The 14,349-nt window shown below is 39.6% G+C and overlaps 1 long non-coding RNA gene across 1 annotated transcript; it reads left to right on the top strand.

Moving 5' to 3' along the window:
• Positions 1 to 459: 459 nt before the first annotated feature.
• LOC134357089 (uncharacterized) lies at positions 460 to 10,665 on the top strand. The gene is made up of 4 exons (XR_010020501.1): positions 460 to 733; positions 1,008 to 1,097; positions 5,021 to 5,152; positions 7,424 to 10,665. It is a non-coding gene; the product is annotated as an uncharacterized LOC134357089 (long non-coding RNA).
• Positions 10,666 to 14,349: the final 3,684 nt, after the last annotated feature.

Here is a 14,349-nt window from a genome sequence, read left to right as displayed (position 1 = left end):
CAAGTTAATAATGAACAGCACTATCTCTCAGAAAATGAACAGATTAATACAATCTTCAAATTGTTGCAATTTATTGTGAAACTATGCAACAAAATATATATTTTTGTCACAGATTTTACCTTTCCATTAGGCATGGGCATTATATTTTTATCTATCTACTTTATTTGATCTATATAGTAGCTACATATTTACTACTGCTGCCAATAAAATTTACTTAACTTTGTCCACCTCCCAGCTGAAAAATTGAACTAAGGCCTCAACTTTCTAGTGCACATTAAAAATCCTTGATAGAGTTTGAAGAGGAAGGATGAAGTGTGCCAAGATTTTAGCGAGCATTCTCCTCTTGATCATCACCGCCAAAAACCAATTCTGTCATCTGCTATTTATTGGACCTTGCTTTTCATAAGTAACTAATTGGCTGAATTGGACTTTGGCACATCTTCTGGCCCTGAAAAAAAATTCCTGCTCTTTCTTTCACCGGGTGTTGATTCGAATGAGTCTTTTATTTGATTAACTGTAATATAAATTAAATTTCCTTTTTTTGTGGCTTCACTGGAATGCTGGTCTGTGTTTCATTATTCTTGTGTGAATATTTGATTGGCAGACTGCCAGCATGATCACGCTAGGCAGACAACCCACCCACTTTCCACACCAGGCCTTTGTACAGCATGAACGTATCCTTCAAAGGAAGTGTCACTGCTTGTGGTGATGCAACGTATAAGCAGGGATTCAGGTTAGCAAACTTGTGATTTTTATATCCTTTTCTCTCTCATTATCTTTTGTTAATAGATCTAACTCCATCCTGTCAGTGATCTGAACAATTTCCTGAATGCATCATTTCCTTAACCAAATGGCAGCCCCAATTATAATACCTTTTATACTCATTCCAAACACACACACACACACACACATTCTGCTTTTAATTCACAGCAGCTCCAATAGTTTTCTTTCAGGGGTTAATGACCCTTGACTAACTCATGCCTCATTTCTCTTTCTTCCCTTTTCAGAAACAATGGGCAAGGAAAACCCCTCAGAGGAGGACAGTACTCCTGAGAAGGGATCACCATACATTTTTACCACCCCAAGCCCAAGCACAGGTATTAGCTCTCCATCTAAAGGATAAATATCCAGCTTGATTTAACAGGTTCACATCATGGTGACAGTGAAGTTTCAAGAGAAAGTTACAAAGCAACAAAGCTTAAGCTGACTTCCCAAGCTAAGTTGAGAATTTAAATATTTTCTTGGTAGTTTGGAGTACCAAAATTCTGTGGTCTTATAGACTTATCTTTCCCACAGGTTGACCCAAAATTCTGCTGCAGTAATCATTACATGACACAGCTGACATCAACAAAAGTACAAATTCCAGTGGTGGATAAATGCCATCATACTCCAGTATGGGAACTATGGTGGATCTTGACTTTGGGAATTCTAAAGCTCCTGTGGAAAGCATGTTATTTCTTGGAATGGATAAAGGGAATGAAGATTTTGAAATATTTGCATTTACTTCCCTGGTTTGTTCTTTGTTCTTCCTTTCCAGGCTTAGCATGGGATGTTCTCAGGAATCTCAGTGTATGTGTATGTTCCAGGGGAAGGGAGCAGGGACAAAGCCAAGTAATATCGTCAGTGCAGAACCAGTTGCTTTCCAAGACAGATGTCTCAGCTGAGATGACTGGATCGCATGATGACATGTCATTTTCAAAGGAGACACTAAAGCAGAACTTTACTGCACTTTTCAGGGCGACCACAGGCCACGCTCCTCCAGTCCTTGGCAGTTATCCAAGTGTCCACAAGGAGTGAACTGCATCCATCATATTTCCTTCTACAAGGACAAATATGAGGTTAGCAGTTTACATTTCAGCCAAAGAATTCATCAGCTTCCCCTTATATAGATGGCAGCAGTCTGATCATACAGTAAACGTCAGAGTTACATTCACATAAGATTGCTTCAGGACAATGGTAACCACTAAACTCAAAATAACATTAGGGGCCACAGGAGAATCAGGGCACAATATCTGTGGTGATATCAAACCTTATGTTAGCTTTACAGATGAAATCTTAAAACATGTTATTCATTTTCAAATACACTGACCAAACAGAACCAATTGATATACCAAACTACTTGCCATAGCTGTCCTTTGACCAATGACAATATGGGACAATGCATAATGCATTCTTGTGCACATGCTATTTAAAATTTCCTTTTGAGGATTTAACCCAATATTTGCACATGCTGGGCTGGAATTCTAGGGCAGGAAACTGAACAATATCCAGCGGCTGACTCTGTCAGAGAAAATACAAGTGGAAACAATTGGATATACCTTAGTCGTGATCTTGAGTTGTGTGTTGTCCACTTTGATTGGAAAATTATCAGTGGTCCCCTCATATTTTCAAAAGGCTAGGGAAGAGAAAATCAGAAATTGTAGATTTATTACTCGCAATTGTGGGGGAGTTACTAAAATCTGTCATCTGCGACAGAAGCACTTGACAAATATCAATGGAGTGTCACGTATTTGTAAAAGTTTAAGCATGTGTAAGGAACTTCATTGAAGTTCTTTGCAATTATACATGTGTTTTTCAGTGTCCATGAATACTATTATATGCTAATAATCTATTCTGAGGAAGCTTATTGAATAATTTTAGAATTTAATAGTCATCCTCAGCAGAAATCGTTAGCAAAATGAAAGTGCACAGAAATGGAAGCAACCGGAAGATGTGGGTAGAGAATTAACAAGGAGTGAGGAGACAAAGTATAAGGATAATGGGGATGTATTCTATTGAGCAGGATTAGCAACTCCTTGGAATCAATACCTGGGACTAAGATCATTACCTTTATCAATGGTGGATATGGCATGGTGAACCATATATCCAGGCTTGCTGATGACCCTATTGTTTTGTACAATATTTTATGCAAACAAACATTGATAGATTGAGGCAGCAGCAAAGTTCTGGCAAGTGGATGTCAATGTAGGTAAACGTGAGGCTATCCTGAACAGAAAGAGCTCAGAATCCACTGGACAACAAAGATTTTGCTTCCCGAATACTTTTGGGTGTGTCTTATGGATTTTGGCCTGTTGATCATGACAACCACCATGAAATTTCCCTATCATGCACCATTTTTTATGAAATTGCCTGTATTTGTTATTTCAATTCATAATTCAACTCAATTAAAATGCTGACCACAATGTAAACTGAGAAGTTTTCTATATTGTTCAGGCGTGCCTGGGCATGCTTAGGCAGGGCAGGTTTTGGAAAATGTATAAACTTACATGAAGCATTTCGATATTTGAGACAGATGGTTCCCAGAATAACTGATGCTAAGATTAAAGAAGGCATTTTGCTTGGTCCGCAAATTAAATAGGCCATCAATGACGGGCAATTCGAAGAACTTCTAGTGGGACCAGAGAAAATCACTTGGAAGGCATTCAAGTACATTGTTGAAAATTTTCTTGGCAACTACAAAACACCAAACTACATGCAGCTGGTTAACAACATGCTTCAAGCATACAAAACTATGAAGTGCAACATGTCACTAAAGATTCATCTTCTGCATTCCAATTTTGATTTCTTCTCTGCAAATCATGGTGCTGTCAGTTTTGAACATGGTGAAAAGTTTCACCAGGATATTGCTGTCATGGAGAAACAGTATTGGAGCAACTGGAATCCATCAATGCTGGCTGATTATTGTTGGATACTGAGCAAGAAGCCTCAGACACTGAGTACAAATGAAAATCATCAACAAAACATCTTTAGTTTCTTTAAACTACTGCAAAGCATTAGCACCATTATGCAATTAAATGCATTATACTCAATAAAAGTTAATTTCTTGTTTCTCCAAATTCCTTTGAGATACAGGTAGTCTGAAATTATATTTGTGTTCGGCTTCAAGTGGTCTATCATAAACAAAAAAAATTCTTTAGAAGCAACTCTTTTGAAAAAATTTGTCGTCCAGTTATGTTTGCTATGAGGGGAGCAATTAAAAAGTGAGGATGAACGGAGTGATTTAGGAAACAATGAGAAGAACGTGAATAGTTAAAAATATTAGAAAAGCAAATGGAACATTAACAGAAACTCAGGTGGACTGGATTACAATGCGACTGAAATCATGCTAGAATTGTAGAAGTTTTTGTTAACCTCTGTTAGGAGGATATAATGAGTTTGGAGGAAGAGCAGTGCAGACAAATCAGAAGAATGAAAGTGGTGCTATGTGATTAAATTTTGAGACCAAATTGCATTAGTTTAACTTGTGTTCACTTAAAGTATAGAAGACTTAGAGTTAAGGTGTTTAAAATGAGTGAAAGATTTGTCAAGGAAGAGATAAAACCATTTAAATTGCTAGTAAATTGAGAAATAATGGCCTTTGACCTTAAAGTTAGGGGTAGGCTGCTGAAGGGGAATTCAGTTTGCAAAAGGTGGTAGAGCTCTTCAGTTGTAGTCTCCTTCTCCTCCATTTCCGCCTCCACCATTTATATTCAGTCTCTGCCAATGTCCATAAAACCCAAGAATTACCAAACATGCATTAATCCCTTTTTTCCCAAGGTTTCATAATCATTTTAAATACAGGTTGCGAATGCCCGATTTATGCACAGCCCAGACATAGGAGCAAGCATCTGGGAGAATGAAAGGATGCAGCTGCCAGTTGGTGTGTGGCTGCAGGCATCACATGCTGTGTTGCTACCTGGTTTACAGCTGCATTTTGAACTTGCAGACTGTCTGTGTTATGAACAGTTCACAGAGATGGAACCTTGCTGTAACCTGTGTAGAACTTTTCCATCAGTACTATACTTATATCTTTATAATAAAGCATGGGTATAAAATAAAATTTATAGGAAATTAGCAATTGTATTTATAATACACAAACTTACAAAATGCTCAAAGCACTTACGGACAATTTTGAAGTATAGATATTAAGGCCCTACCTAGTATGGGATGAGCTTTAAAACTGTGGCTGAGTTGCAGTCAAGACAGATAGGAGTGTGGAAGAGTAATTTTCCCCTTCTATTTTTTGTGATTATTTTCAAAGGACACAGCAGCAAGAGACACAGAAATCCTGGAAGCAGCTGGCTCTCACTGAAATGGCCAAGAGGAAGGTCCGAGATGCTGACAGTGGGAGTGCAAGTGACTTCCAAGATGAAGAGCTTTCACTTTATATGTGGTAGATATCTGAGTAGTTACGCAGTAGGCATCCACAGTATTGCAAGCTAAACAGCCAATGTTATACTTAAACTCTGGTTAAAAATGTAGCAAAAAATGTAGCAATATTGGAATTATATTATTTTCTTCATTCATTCCTTGTTTATGTTCATACATTATTTTTCATTTTCATTTATTATAGTTTATGTGCTTTGGATAAAATAATTCTGAAACTTTCTGCCAGTAGTCTCATGACCTTCGTTTACTGGAATAGGAAAGAATTATCTTTCTGATAGTCACTGCTTATAATTACCACAGAGTAAAATGCTCCCAAACAAAAGAAAATGGTAAAAAAAATCAAGATATGGCATCAGTTCTTTCATGAAATAAGGATTATTCAATAACTCATGAAATAAGGATTATCCAATAACTCATAAAAAGCTTCTGCAGTTGTATGACATCCACTGGTGTTAACTCTGGTAGTTGTAAGAAGCATTATTTTACTTAGAAGGATAATACCATGGGATTAGACATTAACCTTTTGCCTCTGTAATCTGAATCCAGATCAAGCCAGGATTGATCAAATGGAAGTCTCCATTTGTTTTTGATTGTGAGGGTCACATATAAACTCATCTTCCTATAGGGAACTGGCCACAGAGCATAAATGGTAATCTTATTGTGAATAGCTGCAAAAGGTGGCTGGTACACATTTATAAGAGCTATCTTTGCAGCATCTTGTAAATGCTAGGTGCTGCTCGAGTAATAATAAAGAAAATGATTCACAGAACAGTCATGCATTTATCTGAAAACCTGTAATTAAAGTGGTACTGAAAGTAGGGAGCTGTACTGTCCATGTAGCCATGATCAAAGGCTGAACCTCTCAAGCAGAACAAAGAACTAAGTGGATGACATATGAAATTAATCACATCTCTGACTAACAACTATCTAGGTATAATGATATACAGCACAATGACTGATAGAGGTTGCTTCTAGAAATAACTTCTCTTGCAGATCAATGAGCACATTTACAGTTACATCACAGCTGACCTAAAGATTACATAACTTTATTTCCCTTCTTGGATAATAATGTTAGAAATTAGTAGAGAAGTTCAATTGCCACATACAAAAATACTTGTGTGAGGTATTCAACAAAAGGAAGGTGATAAGGAACCATGAGAGAGGAGGGCTCCCATAGAGTAAAGCGGAAAGAGAAAGCAGAGATAAATAGCTAAAGCTATTTAAGCCATCTGAATCTAGAATAAGCAAGCAAAGAGCAAATAGAGAATCAATTGTGAGAGAGAGCTGAATCTGCTAACCAGGACAATGAGTTCAGTTCTGGGTCAGGATCAGAGTGTAGTGTGATAGTCGCAGGAGTGCAGAACATGGAGTGCAATGGTGAGACGAACCAGATTAGAAAGATAATGAGGCAAAGTTTGCAACTGTAATAACAGTGTAACTTCCAACATATGTCATCTCTGCACTGTGAAAATGACAGCAACTTCTGGTATAACTACATGAGTAATGAAACACAGAAATCCAGAAATTACTGTTGGTAACTTCTGCTCCCCTAAGATTGCACTCCTCTGAGTCTGAGTTACCTTCTATCCAGATGATACCACAGCTGCCATTTGATTTTCTTCCTACCGTCTGAGGTCCCAAGAAGTCTTCGCATGTGAAGCAACAACCTGCTTGTATTTCTTTGAATTTACTGTACTACATTGGCTACTCTTGATGCTATATTCTCCAGATTACAGAGACCAAAGCAGATCCCTTCGATTTACAAATCTGATCTTGAGCTTCCAGTCACCAGTTATTAGAATTCCATCTCACTCCCAAATTGACTTCAGCCCTTGGCCTCTACACTCGGTAAAAATGTTTAATTTAAGATCGAGAAGCAGTATTTCATCTTCCACAATTAGAGCATTCTAGACTCAACATTTAGATCAATAACTTCAAATAATGTGTACTATGGGATGCCTTTCAAGTGTATTAATTTCACAAACCATTACACATTTACCACACTCTTTTTTCTTCCACACATGCAGCCTGAGTTGCTAAGTATTTCCAGCATTTATGTCTCAAGTTCACGAGATATCCTGTCATGAAATTTGTTGGCTTGTGGCAATACATGGTAATAAGAAACTGTAAATTACAATAAGTATACATAAAAAATATAAGTAGTGCAAAAAGACAGCAAGAGATAGAGGTAGTGTTCATGATGTTATTGTTAATTGCAAAATCTGACAACTGAGGAAAAGAAGCTGTTCTTGAGATGTTAAATGTATGTCTTTAGGTAAGCCTTGATGGTAGCAATGAGAAGAGGTGATGGATGCTGCCTTCTTGAGGTATTGCCTTTTGAAGATTTCCTCGATGCTGGGAAGGCTAGTGCCCATGACGGAGCTGGCTGTGTTTACAACTTCCTGCAGCCTTGTTCGATCCTGTGCAGTGGCCCCTCCATACCAGATGGTAATGCAACCAGTTGAAATGCTCTCAACAGTACATCTGTAGAAATTCGCTCGTCTTCGGTGATATTCCAAGAGTTCTCAAATTCCTAATGAAATGTAGCCGCTGTCATGTCTTCTTTGTAATTGCATCAATATGTTGGGCCCAGAATAGATCTTCAGAGATGTTGACACCCCGGAACTTGAAACTGTTCAACCATTCCACTTCTGATCCCTTGATGAGGATTGGTGTGTGTGCCCTCAATTTCCCCTTCCTTCGGTCCACAATCAATTCCTTGGCCTTTCTGACATTAAGTCCAAGGTTGTTGTTGCTACACCACTCAACCAGCTGACTTATCTTGCTCTTGTATGCCTCCTTGTCACCATCTGAAATTCTGCTAACAGTAGCTGTGACATTGACAAACTTTTGACTTCCTGTACTTATGTGCTGCTTATTGTTCCCTTTGCCCCCTAAACTCCTCAAAAGTACAATCTGCACAAGGTGAGGGATTGAACTTCTTAATATGCTCCCTCTCTTCACCACAATCTGTGGTTGTCTGTATCTTTTCAAATAGACAAAAATGCTTAAATTGTGCTAAAAAGTAGAAGAGAGGAACAGAGACAGATTAGATCTGCACTGTAAATGACACACACATGTGCATTGTTATATACACGATTTTCTGTATATGCTAGAGCAGCTCTTCTCTTTCTCTTTGTGATTCCTCCTTTCGGCTGTGTCAACCATAGTTATACATAAGTAAGTACGTTACTGTCTCCAGTTGCTTCAGTTTTACTGCTGTCCATGACTTCACCGATGGCTGCTCCAACATTGGCAAGGACTGTAGCCTCCTCCCTGATGGGAGTGGGATAAGCAGCCCATGACTAGGAGATAGTTAAAGTCATCCAGCCTTATTAGGAGCTGATGGAAGCTGGCAGGTCCTGGTTCTCACCTGGAAGTGCAGGTATCAAAAATCAGAGGGAACCAACTAAAATTTTAACTCTTGATCAAGACTGAGCAAGAGGATTCGGGCTGGCTGATCTGACAAGGTGCAGGGGGCCCTTCTCTCACAACCTTAAGAAAGCCAAAGTTCTCCTCCATATGGGTAACATTCTGTTGCTAGGCTCTCTCACCCACTGATTGTCTGAAACATTGTTCTTCAAGAGTGAGGGAAGCATGCCCTTGACATTGATTGAAGAGTTAGGATTGTGGATTCGTACTCAGTGTGTAAGGATGCACTGTTGCACAATTTCTGATTGGCAGCTGAGTGACAGTTTGTCGTGTCTGAACAGGGTAGGAGACTAGAAAATTGGAGGATAGTAGCTAGAAAAATTATTCACTGACACGAACCATTTGGATGAGATCTTTAATGTTTAGAAGCTCATGTGCCTTCAGTGAATGACCCCTAGTTTTGATTCTCTCTGCTTTCTGTATTCATCACCTCTGCAGTTTGCCTGGAAAACCTCCTAGGACTAGAGGTCACAACCTTAGAATAGAGGGACGCAGAGAGTAGAGATTTAGAACAGTGATTAGTTGAATTTCTTTAGCCAGAGGGTAGCAAATCTGTGGAATTCACTGCCACAGACCGGTGTGGAGGCCATGTCATTGAGTATGTTAAAAATGGATGTTGATAGGTTCTTGATTATTCAGGGTGTTAAAGATAATGGGGAGAAGGCAAGAGAATGGGGTTGAGAGGGATAATAAATCAGCCATGATGGAATGGCAAAGCAGATGCGAGGGGCTGAATGGCCTAATTATGTTCTTACAGTATGTCTTATGGTCTTCCTGCTAACAGGCCTGTCTCTGTTTCTCAATCTCTTGCACTAAAGCCCCAGTGCAGGATCAGAAAATGTTGGGACACATTTCTTTATTACTTTGGGTCATTGACACCATCGCCACAACCTGAAAGGGTCCTATAACCTCTCATAGCTTCGTAATCCACACACGATGCACTTCCCTTGAACCGATGTAGACAAGCTTAAGCAGAGGAGCCAAGTTGTAAATGGTGCCGGCCACACATGAAGTGGGCTTCCTGTTAATAAGTTGGCACCAATAAGTTTGGGATGGCACAGTAGCATAGCAGTTAGAGTAACTCTACTACAGGTTCATTTCCCGTTGCCATCTGTAAGTAGCTTTAACAGTCTCTCTGTTGGTTTCCTCCGGGTGTTCTGGTTTCCTCCTACATTCCAAAGACATAAAAGTTAGTAGGTTAATTGGGCAGGTTGGTGTTGTTGGGGCAGCATGGACTCACTGGGCAGGAAGAGTCTGTTACCATGCTGGATCTCTACAATTAAAAATGTTTAAAAAATTAATGGGAACCATGCAACTTATCTCCAAAGGATTTCTGGTCTTAACACTGATATGCCATCTATCATGGCCCCACCTACTTGGGTGCTGTCTGAATGAAAATTAGTGCTTTAGAGTCAGGTAGCAAAATGGCACAAAGTCACATGTGTTTAAGTGTCATTATAGTCTCAGTTACGCTGGCAGAATGTAACTGGAAGCTGCCTCCTTTTGTTTTCAAAATACTTAGAGATAATTTTGCTCTTAATTCCTTGGTGGTGATATTTGCCATAAATAGGATTAATAAAATTGATATAGCTTAAGGTTTAATGCAGCCATTTGATTCATGAAGGTGAAAGCTGAAAATGTACACCAGCATATTAAATATTATTCATGAAATATTACCTAGGTGGCTACTATGACATCAAGAGCCGTGAAAGCTTAAATGACATTTAAGCAGACATAACAATTGCTAGGAGCAGACTAGATTTTATTCAATTTATATCATGTCAAAAATAAATTTGTGACTCACTGAAGAATGCAGACACCTCTTGCTGTGACGTAAATGTTTGGGCCTCTTCTGACCACTGCACTGTATTTGTCATATTATTTTGAATTGTTCTGTAAAAGAGAGAGCCAATTTCTTTTAAAAGCAATGTATGAAGTAACACCATTTTATTTGCCTCGAGGTGGCATCATGCCTGAAGAAGTGCAGCTTTATTCTTTTACTATGGTGTATGTTTATATCATACCTTCAATCATTTGCAGCAGATTGTCCTATGAATTTTTAAAATAAAATTGATACACTACTTAGATTCTGAATGATACTCAATTTTTTCTTATGGAATGAAAATATTTAAGAATATTTTGGCAACATGGGTATATAAAAATAAAGAGCCTAACATTTTAGACATGGATGATCAAATATCCTATGATAGGTGTCACATGATGAAGTCAGAGGTTTTAAAATCAGGTCTCAAAGTGTTAGCCTTTTAATTTCAGTTGGTTAGGGAATTGCCAGGGCTTGCATATCAAACAGAATGGTAACAAAGGTGAATTCAAAACATATGTCATTCTAATAGTCTCTTCTGTCTCCCAATCATCTCCACCCCACTGCTCCAATCTGATTACTTCCACCTATAATCACCACATGACCTCCCAAACAACTTCCTTACTGATGATTATCTTCCCTGATCTTCATCACCTTTGTCTTGATTACTTTTCTATTTCTCAATCACTTTCATCTCTCACTTGATCATCTCCTCGTTATATGCTTCTCTTTCTCCCAGTTGCTTTATTCCCCCCCAAAAGCCTTTCCCAATCTTGATTACTTCAGCCCTTATAAGACCATAAGATACAGGAGCAGAATTAGGCCATTTGGCCCATCATGTCTGCTCCACCATTTCATCATGACTCATCCAATTTTCCTCTCAGCCCCAATATCCTTCCTTCTCCCTGAATCCCTTCATGTACTGACCAATCAAAAATCGATCAACTGCCTTAAATATACATAAAGACTTGGCCTTCACAGCTGCCTGTGACAAAGAATTCCGCAGATTCTCCATTCTGTGGCTCATCTCCATTCTAAGGCTGTGTCCCCTGGTCTTAGACTCTCCCACTATAGGAAGCATCCTTTTCACATTCACTCCATCAAAGCCTTTCACCATTTGATAGGTTTCAAAGAGGTCAAGCCATTCAATCTTTGAATCCTTTTCATGAGCCTCCTTTGAACCCTATCCAGTTTCAGCACATCCTTTCTAAGATAAAGGACCCAAAACTGCTCACAATTATCCAGGTGAGTTCTCACCAGCACTTTATAAAGTTTCAACATTACACCCTTCTTTTTTATATTCTAGTCCTCTTGAAATGAATACTAACATAGTGTAAGGGGGTTTCGACTTCTATGTTACTGCGGAGGCTAACTAAAATGGCTACAATTGCATTTAGACAATAGGTGTAGGAGTAGGCCATTCAGCCCTTCGAGCCAGCACCGCCATTCACTGTGATCATGGCTGCTCATCCACTATCAGTATCCAGTTCCTGCCTTATCCCCATAACCTTTGATTCCACTATCTTTAAGAGCTCTATCCATCTCTTTTTTGAAAGCATCCAGAGACGGCCTCAACAGCCTTCTGGGGCAGAGCATTCCATATATCCACCACTCTCTGGGTGAAAAAGTTTTTCCTCAACTCCGTTCTAAATGGCCTACCCCTAATTCTTAAACTGTGGCCTCTGGTTCTGGACTCACCCATCAGCGGGAACATGCTTCCTGCCTCCAGCGTGTCCAATCCCTTAATAATCTTATATGTTTCAATAAGATCCCCTCTCAGCCTTCTAAATTCCAGAGTATACAAGCCCAGTCGTTCCAATCTTTCAACATATGACAGTCCCGCCATCCTGGGAATTAACCTTGTGAACTTACACTGCACTCCCTCAATAGCAAGAATGTCCTTCCTCAAAGTTGGATACCAAATCTGCACACAGTACTCCAGGTGTGGCCTCACCAGGGCCCTGTACAGCTGCAGAAGGACCTCTTTGCTCTCGTACTCAATTCCCCTTGTTATGAAGGCCAGCATGCCATTAGCTTTTTTCACTGCCTGCTATACTTGCATGCTTGCTTTCAGTGACTGATGAACAAGAACACCTAGATCTTGTTGTGCTTCCCCTTTTCCTAACTTGACTCCATTTAGATAATAATCTGCCTTCCTGTTCTTACCACCAAAGTGGATAACCTCACATTTATTCACATTAAACTGCATCTGCCATGCATCTGCCCACTCACCCAGCCTGTCCAAGTCACCCTGCATTCTCATAACATCTTCCTCATATTTCACACTGCCTCCCAGCTTTGTGTCATCAGCAAATTTGCTAATGTTACTTTTAATTCCCTCATCTAAATCATTATATATATTGTAAACAGCTGCGGTCCCAGCACTGAACCCTGCAGTACCCCACTGGTCACCGCCTGCCATTCCGAAAGGGACCCGTTAATTGCTACCCTTTGTTTTCTGTCAGCCAGCTAATTTTCAATCCATGTCAGTACTCTGCCCCCAATACCATGTGCCCTAATTTTGCCCACTAATCTCCTATGTGGGACTTTTATCAAAGGCTTTCTGAAAGTCCAGGTACACCACATCCACTGGCTCTCCCATGTCCATTTTCATAGTTACATCCTCAAAAAATTCCAGAAGATTAGTCAAGCACGATTTCCCCTTCGTAAATCCATGCTGACTCGGACCAATCCTGTTACTACTATCCAGATGTGTCGTAATTTCATCTTTTATAATTGACTGCAGCATCTTTCCCACCACCGACGTCAGGCTAACCGGTCTATAATTTCCTGTTTTCTCTCTTCCTCCCTTCTTGAAGAGAGGGACAAAAATAGCCACCCTCCAATCCACAGGAACTGATCCTGAATCTATAGAACATTGGAAAATGATTACCAATGCGTCCACGATTTCTAAGGCCACCTCCTTAAGTACCCTGGGATGCAGACCATCAGGTCCTGGGGACTTATCAGCCTTCAGACTCAACAGTCTATCCAACACCATTTCCTGCCTAATATAAATTTCCTTCAATTCATCCACTACCCTCGGTCTTTTAGTCACTATTACATCTGGGAGATTGTTTGTGTCTTCCCTAGTGAAGACAAATCCAAAGTACCTGTTCAACTTGTCTGCCATTTCCTTGTTCCCCATAATAAATTCACCCGCTTCTGTCTTCAAGGGCCCAATTTTGGTCTTAACTATTTTTTTCCTTTTCACATACTTAAAGAAGCTTTTACTATCGTCCTTTATATTCTTGGCTAGGTTACCTTCGTACCTCATTTTTTCTCCACGTATTGCCTTTTTAGTTACCTTCTGTTGCTCTTTAAAAGTTTCCCAATCCTCCGGCTTCCCTCTAGTCTTTGTTATGTTATACTTCTCTTTTATTTTTATACTGTCCATTACTTCCCTTGTCAGCCATGGCCTCCCCTTACTCCCCTTAGGATCTTTCTTCCTCTTTGGAACGAACTGATCCTGCACCTTCTGCATTATTCCCAGAAACACTTGCCATTCCTTCCTCACCACTTGACTTCCTCACCACAGACTCAACCTGCAAATTAACCTTTAGGGAATCCTGTGCAAGAACTCCCAAGTCCCTTTGCATCTCACTTTTGTATTTTCTCTCCATTTTAGAAAATAGTCAATCCTTTCATTTCTTCTACTAAAGTACACTTTCCAGCATTGTATTCCATTTGTCATTTCTTTGCCTATTCTCCCAATCTTCTAAGTCCTTCTGTAGCCTCTCTACTGCCTCTAACCCACCGGTCCCTCCACCTATCTTCATATTGTCTGCAAACTTTGCAATAAAGCTATCAATACCATCATCCAAATCACCGACATATAATCGGTCCCAACGTAGACTCCTGTGGAATACTACTGGTTACCAGCAGCCAGCCAGAAAAGGCTCCCTTTATTCCCACTCTCTGCCTTCTGCCAATCAGCCACCGTTTTA

The sequence above is a fragment of the Mobula hypostoma genome, chromosome 15 (genome assembly GCF_963921235.1).
Source record: "Mobula hypostoma chromosome 15, sMobHyp1.1, whole genome shotgun sequence".
NCBI classification, from domain to species: domain Eukaryota; kingdom Metazoa; phylum Chordata; class Chondrichthyes; order Myliobatiformes; family Myliobatidae; genus Mobula; species Mobula hypostoma.
Note: the sequence above shows the minus strand (reverse complement) of the source record. Positions and strands in the feature narration are given on the sequence as shown.